This window comes from Rousettus aegyptiacus, unplaced genomic scaffold (assembly GCF_014176215.1).
Source record: "Rousettus aegyptiacus isolate mRouAeg1 unplaced genomic scaffold, mRouAeg1.p scaffold_m13_p_2, whole genome shotgun sequence".
In the NCBI taxonomy this organism is placed as follows: Eukaryota; Metazoa; Chordata; class Mammalia; order Chiroptera; family Pteropodidae; genus Rousettus; species Rousettus aegyptiacus.
The window spans coordinates 91,710,147-91,724,042 of record NW_023416295.1 but is presented as its reverse complement, the minus strand read 5'-3'; the positions used below and the strand labels follow the sequence as shown (position 1 = coordinate 91,724,042).

General features: G+C 36.4%; 1 protein-coding gene across 2 annotated transcripts in view; it reads left to right on the top strand.

Moving 5' to 3' along the window:
- PLEKHB2 (pleckstrin homology domain containing B2) overlaps positions 1–13,896 on the top strand; it is a 99,502-nt gene that overhangs the window by 76,130 nt on the left and 9,476 nt on the right. Inside the window, exon 10 of one of the 2 annotated variants that reach the window (XR_004955571.1) lies at positions 618–3,756. The exons of the other annotated variant lie outside the window; for it this stretch is intronic. The gene's annotated coding sequence lies outside the window, so the exon portion shown is untranslated. Of the gene's footprint in view, positions 1–617; positions 3,757–13,896 lie in introns of those variants that run through there. 2 annotated transcript variants of the gene reach the window in all.

The following is a 13,896-nucleotide window of genomic DNA, read 5'->3' as shown; positions in this document are numbered from 1 at the left end:
CTGTGTAGGAGGAAGGCTCAACATAGGGACAATGGCAGCTCTCCCTCCAGCCTTAGCCCTGAAGCCACACCACTCAGTTTCTCCCTATATGTTCCTGGTGCCTTCCATGCTGCTGTTTCTCAGCCAGAGCCCAGGGTGAGTGCCTGCGAGTGAGTCTGTGTGCAGGCCCATTAAGAGGATGCTAAGGTTTCTAGGAGCCTTCAACCTCACCCAGAAGAATAGAATTCCTGCTGATTTCCAGAGCTAGATGTTGTGGGGGCTCCTTTTCCCAGCACGGTGCTCTGGGCTGGAAAGCTCAACGTAGGTGTGGGAGCCCTCACTCCTTAGGGTGGGGGAACCTCTGCAGCTGAGATAGCCTTCCCAATCTTCAATTTCTACATATGTGTGGTGGGCCTGCCCCTTTTGCGTCTCCACCTCTCTGACTAGTTTTGGTAGGGCTTCTTTAAATCTTTAGTTATAGGACTTCTTTTCAGCTAGTCTTTAGATGGTTCTTCAGGTTGAATATTCTATAATTTAGTTGTAATTTTAATGTGGTCATGTGAATACCAAGCCAATGTTTACCAACTCTACTATCTTGACCAGAACTCTCTCTGGATTCACATTTCTTATCTTTGAAGGTATGTAACTGCAAATGAACATCTACCCTTGTCTCTGCCACTTGCTTTCACCTACAACAGATATCAAAGACTCCACAAGGGTGAGAAGCCACCAACATCAGGGGTAGACAGCTATCACAAGATGTCAACAGGGCCTGTATACTTACAGAATAATATGAACTCAGAAAACATTTGATTGTGTTTACTTATATGAATATGGTGATGGTGATGATGATGATGAGGAGGAGGATGATGAGGATGAGGATGATGATATACTTGTTCTCTGGACTTTTTTCAAATCTCATTCTTATGTAGCCCAACTGTTAATAATTGCTGAAGATGTATAAAACAAGCTTTAATTCTCTTTATTGCTTCTCTTTTGAAATAATATCTGTCTTTCTAATATCCTCCCTTATTAGACTTAAATTCCATTTCTGGAATTACCTTTATCCCCTTAACCATGATATGGGGAACTCACCATTTGGGTCCATAACATATACTAATTGCTCTCAGGCTGTAACTATTTAATGGCAACAGCACATCTATAATGGCTACTGAGGCACAGAAAATGTACAGGTTACTGTCCCCATGGCCTCTGGAATTTTTAGATGATAACTGTAACTTACCCTGTTGTGTTCTTATATCACTAGCCCTGCTTAAACCTTAAAATTACAGTTCCCAATTGTACTATCAAGAATTGGATTAATAATGAATGACACTCAGGAGCTTCCAAAAAGAAATGAAAAAAATAACAAGCAATAGGAATGCATCTCATTGTCAGATTGCAAAAGCCAAAGAAATGAATGGTTATGCCTTCAAACTATGTGTAAATATACTAGATGTAAAATACAACAACAACAAAAAAAGTGAGACAGACTGCAAAACTTGGATCATGAAAGCTTGTAGGTTAGAAATGATCCAGTGTATTTTTTACAATAAAGGCCCATAACACCTGCCTCCTATTTACCTGACTTTCCTTTCTGAGAAAATTTGGCCTCAACTTAACATACCGCAGTTATTGTATTGTCCCATCCTCAGTGGTCCACCATTTCAACAAGACAATGTTGATACTGAAACATCCTAGTAATGAGCTTTCCCAGTGACGTGGGACTACATTATTCAACCAAAGTTTGGTCATCAGTGCATCCTTTGGATTTATTTATGACCAAAAAGGGGAATTTTAATTGAAAAAAAAATAGCTACTTGGCAGGCCTGACAGATTCAGTGACTATAAGTAACCACATAGGATGATCTGATCATAAATCCCTAACGGGACAGGTATGGTGGGTAGTCATGCCCCAGCTACCTTAGTAACACTTTAAACTTTGACTTAAGTGAGCCCTGTCCATTGTTCTTGTGTATCTATGTTAACATACCTTTGTAATCCCATAGTAATGATCTTTTTCAAAACCCTCCTAGGTATAGCCACTCTCATAGGAACAGATTCACCAAAACTCCTCACTATTATCTTGTTGCTCATATGCCATCTTTATTTACTGTAAGTGTGAAATGTGAACTATCCTATACCCACCAATGTACTAGAAGTATGTATCTCTCATTTTACTTTTTATCCAATCGTAGACATTTCCCCACTTTGCTTTCTTTTGCCTTTTTAAACTACTACCTATGGGCTTAATATAATGCTTTTTATGTTCTCTTCTTTGATTCTAAATGCATAGAAGGAATTGCAAAACTGCCATTCTCCAGATGTTTTTCTGAATTCATTGATACCTTGATTCTCTAATAAACTATAATAAATTCTCGAAAATGTTTTTTATAAGGTTGGACATTATTGCATTGATAATATATATTAGAATAGTTGTATATAGCTGCTATATATTTAGTTGAATAGTTGTATATATTGTTGAATAGCTGTATGTACAGTTGATCAGTTGTGTATAGCTGGTATATGTTTAGTTGAACTGTATAGCTGTAAATATGGTTGAATACTTGTCTATAGCTGTATATGTATTGCATAGTTGTATATAGTTGTATATATATTGTATATATACGAAGTTGTATATGTCATTGAATATATAGCTGCTGTATGTTTAGTTAAATAGGTTTATATAGCAGTATATATAGATAACTAGTTGTATATAGCTGTACATATGGTTGAAGTTAGTTGTATATAGCTGTATATGTAGATGTATATATCTATTGTTGCATAGTCGTATATAACTATTGTTGCATAGTTATATGTAGATGTATATATAGTTGAATAGTTGTATATATGCTGCATTGAAACACTTCGTAAGGTTCATGTATAAAAGATGAGTCAAAGAATGATAGTTGTATTATTAGTTCTCAGACAACAATGTAATTAATCTAAAAATAATACCAGATAGATTACTGAAAATGCCCAGATAAATGATCAGTACAACACATTTCTAAGTAAAATAGGAGTTAAAGAGGAAATCTCAAGAGAGATTTAAAAATATTTTAGACAAAATTAAAGTGAAAATATAAATTAAAATTTTCAAGACGCAGCAAAAGCAGTGCTTAGAGGAAAATTTATAGCACTGAATGCATCGTATTAATAAAGAAGAAAGACCTAAAAATCAAGAATCTAAGCTTACACCTTAGGAAACTAATAACAGAAGAGCAAATTAAATTCAGATTAAGCAGAATAAAGAATAATTTGAGTAGAAATCAATACAATTGGAAACAAAGCCAATAGAGACTATCAATGAAATCAAAAGTTGATGGAAAATATCAACAGAACCAATAAACCTGTAGCAGAATTATCTAAGAAAAAAGAGACTGTACACAAATTGCTGATAATATAAATCAAAGAGGGGATACCACTACGGATCCCATGGATTCCTTTATTTAAAAGAAATAAAGGAATAATATGAACAACATTATACCCACAAATTTGAAAAGCTAGATGAAATTGATAATTTTTTTGAAGGACACGGGATTCCAAAAGTCACACAAGAAGAAATAGACTGCCTGAATAGGTGTATATGTATCAAAAACACTAAATAAATAAATAAATAATATCCCAAAACAAAGAGTGCCAACCTCAGGGATATTCTGGTGGTTTGTACCAAACATTTAAGGAAGAAATTGTGCCAATTGTCTAAAAATCGCTGATGATAGAAACAGAGGGAATTCTCCCTAAGTAATTCTATGATGCCAGTATTACCTTAATGCCAAAACCAGACAAAGACATTGCAAGAAAATTACAGACCAATATACCTCATGAATGTAGATGCAAAAATCCTCAACAAAATATTTGCAAATTGAAACAAACCATATATAAAAAGAATTATACACCATGACCAAATGAGACATCCCAGGTGTGCAAGGCTGGTTCAGCATTCAAAAATCAATTACAATGCAAGCTCTAAAAAGAAAAATTGAAAGATTATAGCAATAGATGCAGAAAAACATTTGACACAATCTAATATTCATTTATGATAAGAACTCTCAGAAAACCAGAAAAAGATGGGGGCTTTCTAAACCTGATACCTATAAAAAACATACAGCTAACATCATACTTAATGTTGAGAAACTTGGGAGTTTTCCTAATAAGATCAGTAACAAGGCAAAGATGTCCCCTCCTTTACAACATATACTGAAAATTCTAGCTAATGAAATGAGATGTGATAAGGAAATAAAAGTTATACAGATCAGGAAGGAAGAAATAAACTTCTCTTTGTTCACAAATGTCATAATTATCTATAAAGAAAATCCCCCAAAATTGACAAAAATTTCCTGGAACTGATAAACAATTATGATAACATTACAGGATACAAAGTTAACCCCAAAGTCATTCACTTCTCTTTATATTAGGAGGGCACACACAAGGAAATTTTGAAATAAAATCAATGTTATTCATATTAGCACCCCAAATATAAAGTGCTTAGTTATACATTTAATAAAATATATGCATGTTCTAAATGAGAAAAACTATCAACTTTGATAAATAAAAGTGCTAGAAGGCATTCCAGTCAAGATAAGTAGGTAAATACTGTGCTTGCAACCTCTCATGGCCACATCAGAATTACAACTACAGAACAACTATCACTGAAAGTCACCTGAAGTCTAACAGAAGTTCTACAACTAAGGACATACAGAAGCCACCTTGAGACTGGTAGGAGAGAGAGACAGAAAAAGCTGGTCCCAACACCTACATGTGGGAGTTAAAAATCAAAAGACATATCTTGGCTGTGGGGATCTCCCTCAGAGGAGTGAGAGGTCCTACCCCCACACCAGACTCAAGCCCAGGGCTCCAGTGTCAAGAAAATAACCAAAATATTTGGGTCTGAAAATCAGTGGAGATTGTGGCCGAGTGAGATGAAGGGTTGCAAGAGTCCCAGGCATTCCTCATAAAGGGCCAGTGCGTGGACTTACCTGCTGATGAACTTTCTCAGAGCTCCAGTGCTGGGACAGCAGTTCAAAAGGTATCCGGAACACATGGGGAGGAACTAAACTGTCTAGCTGCTGGGCAAGGACTGGAGGGATAGCTTTTTCACAGACAGAAATGCTGGTAAAATCTACTGTTCCTCTGTTAAACCCTCACCCCACCCAGCATGCAGATGCAGCAACACCATATCTGAGTCTCCATCACTCTCGCTAACACTAGTCATCCCACCATGATGATTTTCTGAGAATCTGCCACTTCCAACTTGTGGGCCCACCCAAGACTCTTCCAGTGACTTTTCATATAAATGGATTATGCTTCAGACTTTTCTAAAATCTCTCAAAGGTTCACAGACTTAAAACAAGCAGCATCAGGCCTTCGCATGCCCTATACTTCTTGCTGAGCATCTTCAAGCCCAGCATTAGTGTCAGTTGGTCTCAGGTCATTGCTTGTCCACTCTAGACACATACAAGCTCAGCGTGAGTGGCTATGTGCAGATTGCTTAGTGGTTCATGCCAGGTGGCCCCAGGCAGGGTACAGGCTGTGGGCTCCTCCTAAATGGCATGGACCTGCATACCCAGTGGCTATCTTTGGTCTCAGTCATATACAAAGGTGACACACCCAAAGGGCAGACTGGGAAGGCACTAGAGCCCTGCTAAAGCAAATCTTGTTCCATAGGATCAGCCCCTGCTCAACAGTTCCTCCACTGTAGTCACTAGCTCATCTTCACAAATTGCCTGAGGGTCAATTCCTCCCACTGACAAACAGCAACCAAGGCTCAACTGCAACAGGAGGGCACATACAACCCATACAAAAGACATACGTGGAGCACCTCACTCAGGTGACCAGGAAGACTGCACCACTGGACCCCACAGGACACCTATTACATAAGAACACTCTACTAAGAAAGACTTGGTAGCTCTACCTAAAACACAGAAACAAACATGGGGAGGAAGCCAAAATGAGAAGATAAAGAAGCTAGTCCCAAAAGAAAGAACAGACCAGAACCTTAGGAAGAATCAAGAGTATATTAGATGAAGCAGATACACCTTTAGTGGAGTGATTTAGAATATAAGATAGCAGAAAACACCCAATCAAACAGCAAAAAGAAAAGGGAATCCAAAAAAAAAAACAAACAAACAGATAGTTTAAGGGGCTTCTGGGACAACATCAAACATACAAACATTTACATCATAGGAATACCAGGATAAGAGAGCAAAGAAAATGTAAACCTATTTGATAAAACGATGATGGAAAAAGTCCATATTTTGGTGAAAGAAATAGATATATAAACCCAGGAAGCTCAGAGAGTTCCAAATAAGATGAATCCAACAGGGCCAAAACTCAAACACATCATAATTAAAATGCCGAAGGTTAACTATAAAGAGAGAATCTTAAAAGCAAGAGAAAAGCAATTAGTTACCTACAAAGGAGCTTCCATAAGACTGTCAGCTAGTTTCTCAACAGAAACTTTGATGATTAGAAGAAATTGACATAAAATATTCAAAGTGATGAAAAGTAAGGACCTACGATCAACATTACCCAGAAAGCTGTTGTTTAGAATCAAAGGACAGATAAAGAACTTCCCAGACAAGAAAAAGTTAAAGGAATTCATCACCACCAAGAAGTAGTACAGGAAATGCTGGACATACTTCCTTAAGAAGAAGTGAAAAGATGAAAAATGTGAATAAAATGGCAATAACTACATATCTGTTAATAATTACTTTGAATGTAAATAGATTAAATGCCCCAATCAAAAGATAGTGTAGCTTAATGGATAAGAAACAAGACCCTTAAATATGTTGCCTAGAAGAGACTCACTTCAGATCTAAAGACACACACAGACTGAAAGAATTGGAAAAAGATGTTTCATGTAAATGGAAGTAAACACAAAAAAGCTGAGGTAGCAATACTTACACTAAAAAAAGTAGACTTTGAAACAAAGAATATAACAAGAAACAAGGGTATTTATCCAAAGAAACCCAAAACAGTATTTCAAAGGGACATGTGCACCAATATTGCAGCATTATATACGACAGTCAAGATGTGGAGGCAACATGAATGTCTATTAATAGATGAATGAATGAATAAAGGATTGGATATATATATATATATATATATATATATATATATACACACACTATATATATAGTACATATACACACACACACACACACACACAATGGAATGTTACTTGGGCAAAACAAATGAAATCTTGCCATCTGCAATAACATGGATGCACCTAGAGGTTACTGTGCTGAGTGGAATAAGTCTGACAGAGAAAGACAAATGCTATATGATTTCACTGATATGTAGAATCTAAAGAAAATAAATGAATAAACAAAACAGAAACAACCTCATAGATACAGAGAACATTTTGATGATGGTTGCCAGATGGGAGGGCTATTGGTGGGTTGGTAAAAAAGGGAAAGAGATTAAGGTGTACAAGTTGGTAGTCATGAGGATGTAAAGTATAGCATAAGGAATATAGTCAATAATATTATAATAAATGTACAGTGTCAGATGGGTACTAGATTCATTGATGTTATCACTTTGTTATTTAAATGTCTAATCACTACATTGTACAACTGAAATTAATATCATATGCCAACTGTAATCATAAAATTTTAAAAATGTTTTTAAAAAGCAAAGAACAAAATAAATGGAGGGGTAGTCCATGTACCTGTATTGTCAAAATATCAGTTCTTCCCAACTAAAACAATCCCAATCAAAATCCCAGCAAGTTATTTTTTTGGACAAATGCTAAAGTTTATATAAGAGGGAAAAAAACCCCAACCAATGCAATATTGAAATAAAAAACAACATTGGAGAACTGACACTACCCAATTTCAAGGTTTACTATAAAGCTACGAAAATCAGATCGGATTTTGGAGAAACATGGTAGAGTGAGAGACATCCCCAGACCTCTCCTCTTGAAACAACAATAAGATGAACATCTAAAACGCAACAAAAAACACCCAAACTGCACACCAGCACGTCTGAATATGGGATCTACGCATAAGAGCTACCACAGGTCAGAACCCTGGGTGTCAGGCGGTGGACTGGGAGAAATAAATAAGCTGCTTCTCTCAGCCACCATAGCTCCCTGTAGGAGGAGGGGGAGAGGAGAAAGTGAGGTGAGTTTGCTGAACAGCTCTGCCTGGAAGAGCTGTAAGCTCCACACAGCCAGCAGCAGGGCCCAGTTATCAGGTCAGAGAGAAGAGAAGCAGGATAGCAGATAAACAACAGTTGATTTTTACCAGCCACAGTTGCAAAACCAAGGCTGAGCCCCAGCACCCAACCCCCAACCAAGAGGGCCCCTCACAACATATCCTTCAAGACCAAACACCGCAGAGACCCAGGGGAATCTGAAAAAACACTACCAAAACTGTTGCTAACACTAACAGGGGCTGACTGAGGGCAGCGAGAGAGTGATTAAATATCTACAAGAAAATTAAAAGGCATTATTAAAGCCTTATATAAAGCAGGGATCCAAGAGGCCTAGATGCCACCGACTGGAAAACAAAATGCCTTCTTTGCACCAGGCTAAAGAAGGACCTTTATATAATAAATCTTCTTTCTGGAAAAACAGCAGAATACATTTCCATTAAAGCCCAGGTGGGGAAATAGTCCATTAAACATCATGAACAACCAAGGTGACAAGGCATCTCAGAAAGAAAGAGAAAAAACTCCAGAAAATAAGCTACACACATAGAAATATGCAACTCAGATGACAGAGAATTCAGGATGGTACTTCAGAATGAAATGAGATCTAAAATGAGTCATAACAACAATTTCAGGAACTAAAAAAGCAACTAGTTGAGCAGAATGAATCCTTTAGCAAGGAAGTTGAAACTCTCAAAAAGAACAGAAGAGATCTGAAGATAACACACTGCAAGAGTTGAAAAATGAAATAGTAAGCTTGGGAAATAGAGTTGACCAAATGGAGAAAAGGATCAGTGATATCGAAGACAGAAATCTAGGACTAAATCAGAAGGAAGAAAAGAAAAACATAATAATGAAAAAAGAAAAGAAAAGAAAAATAAGAACTAGTTAATGCCATCAGGAGAGGAAACATAAGAATAATGGGCATTTTTGAAGGCAAGAAAAAGAAACAGGGACTAGAAAACATTTGTAATCAAATACTTGATGAGAATTTCCCAAATCTAAGGAATGAGCTGGAGCTTGGATTTAAGAAGTCAACAAAACACCCAATTATCTCAACCCAAAGGCCTTCACTAAGACATTGTATTAAAATTATCAAAAATCAACAACAAAGACAGAATTCTCAGGGCAACCAGGGGAAAGAAAATGATAAACTTATAAAGGAAAACCCATTAGATTATCGTCGGATTTCTCAGCATATACAATGAAAGACAGAAAGAAGTGGAATGAAATATTCAAAATATTAAGCGAAAGATACTACCAGCCTAGAATAATGTATCCAGCTAAGCTCTCCTTTAGATATGAAGGAGAAATTAAGATCTTTTCAGACATACAAAAATCGAGGGAATTCTCCACTATGAGGCCTGTGCTACAGGAAATAGTGCGTGCGCGCGTGCGCGCGCGTGTGTGTGTGTGTAACTATCCTTTACATATTCATAATGATAACCACAAACCAAAGATTCGGAACTGAAGTATATAACATAAAACAAGAAAAACCAGAGGGAAAACCCACAATACCCAACCAAAATAAAGAAATCAGAAACACAAGGACAAGGAAGCAGTGGAAACACCGAGCTACCAGAATGCAAAAGATAAAATGGCTATAAGAAGACCTCATATTTCAATAATCACCCTAAATGTAAAAGGACTGAACTCACCAATAAAAATGCACAGAGTTGCAGAATGGATCAAAAAACAAAACCCAACCCTGTGCTGCCTCCAGGAGACACATTTCAGCTCCAATGAAGACTCAACATGAAAGGGTGGAAAATGATATTTCAAGCAAGTGGCATTCAAAGAAAAGCAGGCATAGTGGTACTAATATCAGACAAAAAAGAATCTAAAATTAAAAAGGTAAAGAAAGATACTGAAAGACACTTCGAAGGAGAAAGGGAATCATGCACCAAGAACACATTAATATCTATGATCCCAATCAGGGAACACTGAAATATGTAAAGCAATTTAATTACTAACAGACGTAAAAAGAGAAACAGACCAAAACACTATCATAGTAGGGGACCTAAATACCCCACTGTCAGATATGAACAGATTATCCAAACAGAAAATCAGTAAGGAAATAACATCCTTAAAGGACATCCTAGACTGAATCAAAAAGTGGAATATCTAAATAGACTAATCAGCAGTATAGAATTTGAAACAATTATCAAAAACCTTCCAAAAAGTAAAAGTCCAGGACTAGATGGCTTCACTAGTGAATTCTACCAAACATTCAAAGAAAAATTAATAGCTAATCTCCTCAAACTCTTCCAAAAAATCAGAGTAGGCAATACTTCCCAACTCATTTTATGAGGCCAGTGTTTCCCTAATACCCAAACATGGTAAAGATAACACACAAAAAAGAATACTACAGACCAATATCTCTCATGAACACAGATGCAGAAATCCTAAATAGGATACCAGCAAACTGAATACAGCAACATATTGAAAAGATTATACACCACAATTAAGTGGGCTTCATCCCAGGGACACAAGGATGGTTCAACATATGCAAATCAATTAATGTTATATACCACATAAACAAATTAAAAGATAAGAATCATACGGTCATATTGATAGATGCAGAAAAAGCCTTTGACAAGATATAGCATCCATTTATGATCAAAACATTTAACAAAATCGCTATAGAAGGAAAGTACCTTAACTTAATAAAGGCCATATATGATAAACCCTCAGCCAACATTATACTTAATGGTGAAAAACTATAAACCTTCCCTCTAAGATTAGGAACAAGGCAGAGCTGTCCACTATTGCCACTGTTATTCAATATAACACTGGAGGTCCTAGTGAGTGCAATCAGACAAGGGAGAAATATAAAAGGCATCCAAATAGGAAACAAAGAAGTCAAACTCACTATTTGTGGATGACATGATTTTTGATATAAAAATTCCTAAAGACTCTACAATAATACCACTGGAAACAATAAGCAAATACAGTAAATTTTCTGAATACCAAATCAATGTTCAAAAATCCATAGTGTTCTTATACTCCAATAATGAACTGTCAGAAAAAGTAGAAAAAAAAATAATTCTTTTTGCAATTGCAATGAAAAGAATAAAATACCTAGGAATAAATTTAACGAGACATGTGAAGGACCTATGTAATTAAAACTACAGGATTCTATTAAAAGAAATTGAAGAAGATACAAAGAAATGGAAAGATATTCTGTGTTCTTGGATTGGAACAATCAACATAGTTAAAATTATGATATTTCCTAAAGCATTATACAGTTTAATGCAATCCCTATCAAAATTCCATGGGCATTTTTTAAAGAAGTAGAATAAAAAGCCATCTATTTGTATGGAAGCACAAAAGACTCTGAACTGCCAAAGATATCTTGAGAAAAAAGAACGAGGCTGGAAGCCTCACTCTGCCCAACTTCAAACTGTCAGTAATCAAAATGGCATGGTATTGGAAGCAAAACAGAGACACAGACCAGTGGAACAGAATCGAGAGTCCAAAAGTAAACCCAATTTATATGGGCAAATGATTTTTGACACAAAAGCCAAAAACATGCAGTGGAGAAAGGAAAGCTTCTTCAATAAATGGTGCTGGGATAACTGGAAAGCCACCTGCAAAAGAATCAAACTAGATTGTTGTCTGTCACCACACACCAAAATTAATTCAAAATTGATTAAGGACCTAAATATGAGACCTGAAACAATAAAATGCATAGAAGAAAACATAGGAATGAAACTCAAGGACCTTGTACTTAAAGAGGATTTTATGAATTTGACCTCAAAGACAAGAGACGTGAAAGCAAAAATAAATGAATGGGATTACATCAAACTAAAAAGTTTCTGCCCAGCAAAAGAAATCATCAACAAGGTAAAGAGACAACCATCTGAATGGGAGAATATATTTGCAAGCAATGCCTCCAATAAGGGCCTAATATCCAAAATATACAAAATATATAAAAACTCATATGACTCAATAACAACAATAAAACAAACAATCTAATAAAAAAATGGGCAGAGGACCTGAGCAGACACTTCTCCCTAGAGGGGAGAAGTATGTACAAATGGACAAGAAAAATGAAAAGATGCTCAACATTGCTAGTTATTAGGAAATGCAAATTAAAATCTCAATGAGATACCATCTCACACCTGTTAGAATGGCTATAATCAACAGGACAAGTACTAACAAATGTTGGAGAAGATGTAGAGAAAAAGGAACCCTCATGCACTGCTGATGAGGCTGCAGTTTGGTACAGCTACTATGGAAAACACCATGGAGGTTCCTCAAACAACTAAGAATTGATCTAGCAATCCCTCTACTGGGTATTTACCCCAAAGACTTAAAAATCCATATCCAAAAAGATATTTGCACCCTGATGTTCATAGCAGCATTATTCACAATGGCCAGGACATGATAGCAACTGAAGTGTCCTACGATAGATGATTGGCTAAAGAAGCTGTGGTACATATATACAATGGAATATTACTCAGCCATAAGAAGAGATGAAAAACTGCCATTTGCGACAACATGGATGGACCTTGAAGTAATCACACTAAGCGAAATAAGCCAGAGAGAAAAAGTAGAAAATCACATGATATCACTTATATGTGGGATATAAACCTAAAAGCAGGACAAATGCTCAACAAATGAGCAGGACAAACAGAGACTCATGGACATGGACAATGGACTATTGGTTACCAGAGTGGGTGAGGGAGGAGCGAGGAGGTAGATGGTGTAAAGGGGGTCAAATATAGGCAGGTAGGGGAAGAGTGAAGTGGGTAAAAGGAATCAAATATATGGTAGCTGAAGGAAACTGGACTTGGGGAGGTAAATGCACAATAGAATATACGGATGTGAAATTGTAATGTACACCTGACAATTATATAATTGTATTAACCAATGTTATCTCAATAAACTTAATTTAAAAATTTTAAAAATATATATAAATATTTTAAAAAAGAAAAAAAGAAAAGCAATTGAAATTGAGTCATGGCATACACTTAAGTCCATTCTGGAGAAGGTCTTTGAGTCCCACTCAAAGAGTGGACCCTACAGAATTGAAAGTACTCTATCGATCACATTGCTATATGCATTCTATGGAAGTGCGCTGTTCTCTGACTAAGCAGTGTTTAGAGCTTAGTCTTGGTATTCACTTAGTGTGTAAGGTCTAAATCCACAGCATTTATTTCCACATTGGTCACAGACCACATGCATTAGAGAATGTGCTTTGTTTCCATTTGCTGAGAAAAAGATTGTGATGAAAAATTTCTAACTACCTTCTTGACACATGCCAAGTACACATGGCATGGCAAGGAAGCACCACACATTTTACAGAAAGTTTTGAGGTTGAATCACCAAATAAATACTCTGTGAAACACTTTTGGCAAGTTCCTGTTTGGTATGAATTTATAACTTGTTATAACCCAGGTTTAAGTCAGCGTGCAGGAGTTCGAAGAGTAAAAGACCACTGATCCAAAGAGCATTTTCCACTAGCCTCCTAGAATGGTATGGATAAGAAGCATTGGAGTAAAAGCTAGCCTTAGGGTTAAGATTTGGGTTACGATGAGGTTTATGGTCAGGTTTACGTTACAATTAGGATTAGGGTTAGAGTTAAAGTTAACCATAGGCTTCAAGTTAGGATTAAATTTAAGTTTAGCATTAGGATTAAAGTGAGTGTGATGTTTAGAGGTAGTTTTGAAGTAGGGGTTGGGTCTAAATTAGGGTAAGGTAAGGGCCAAGGTTAGGATTATGTTTAAAGCTACAGTTAGGCTTAGGGTACATTATGAC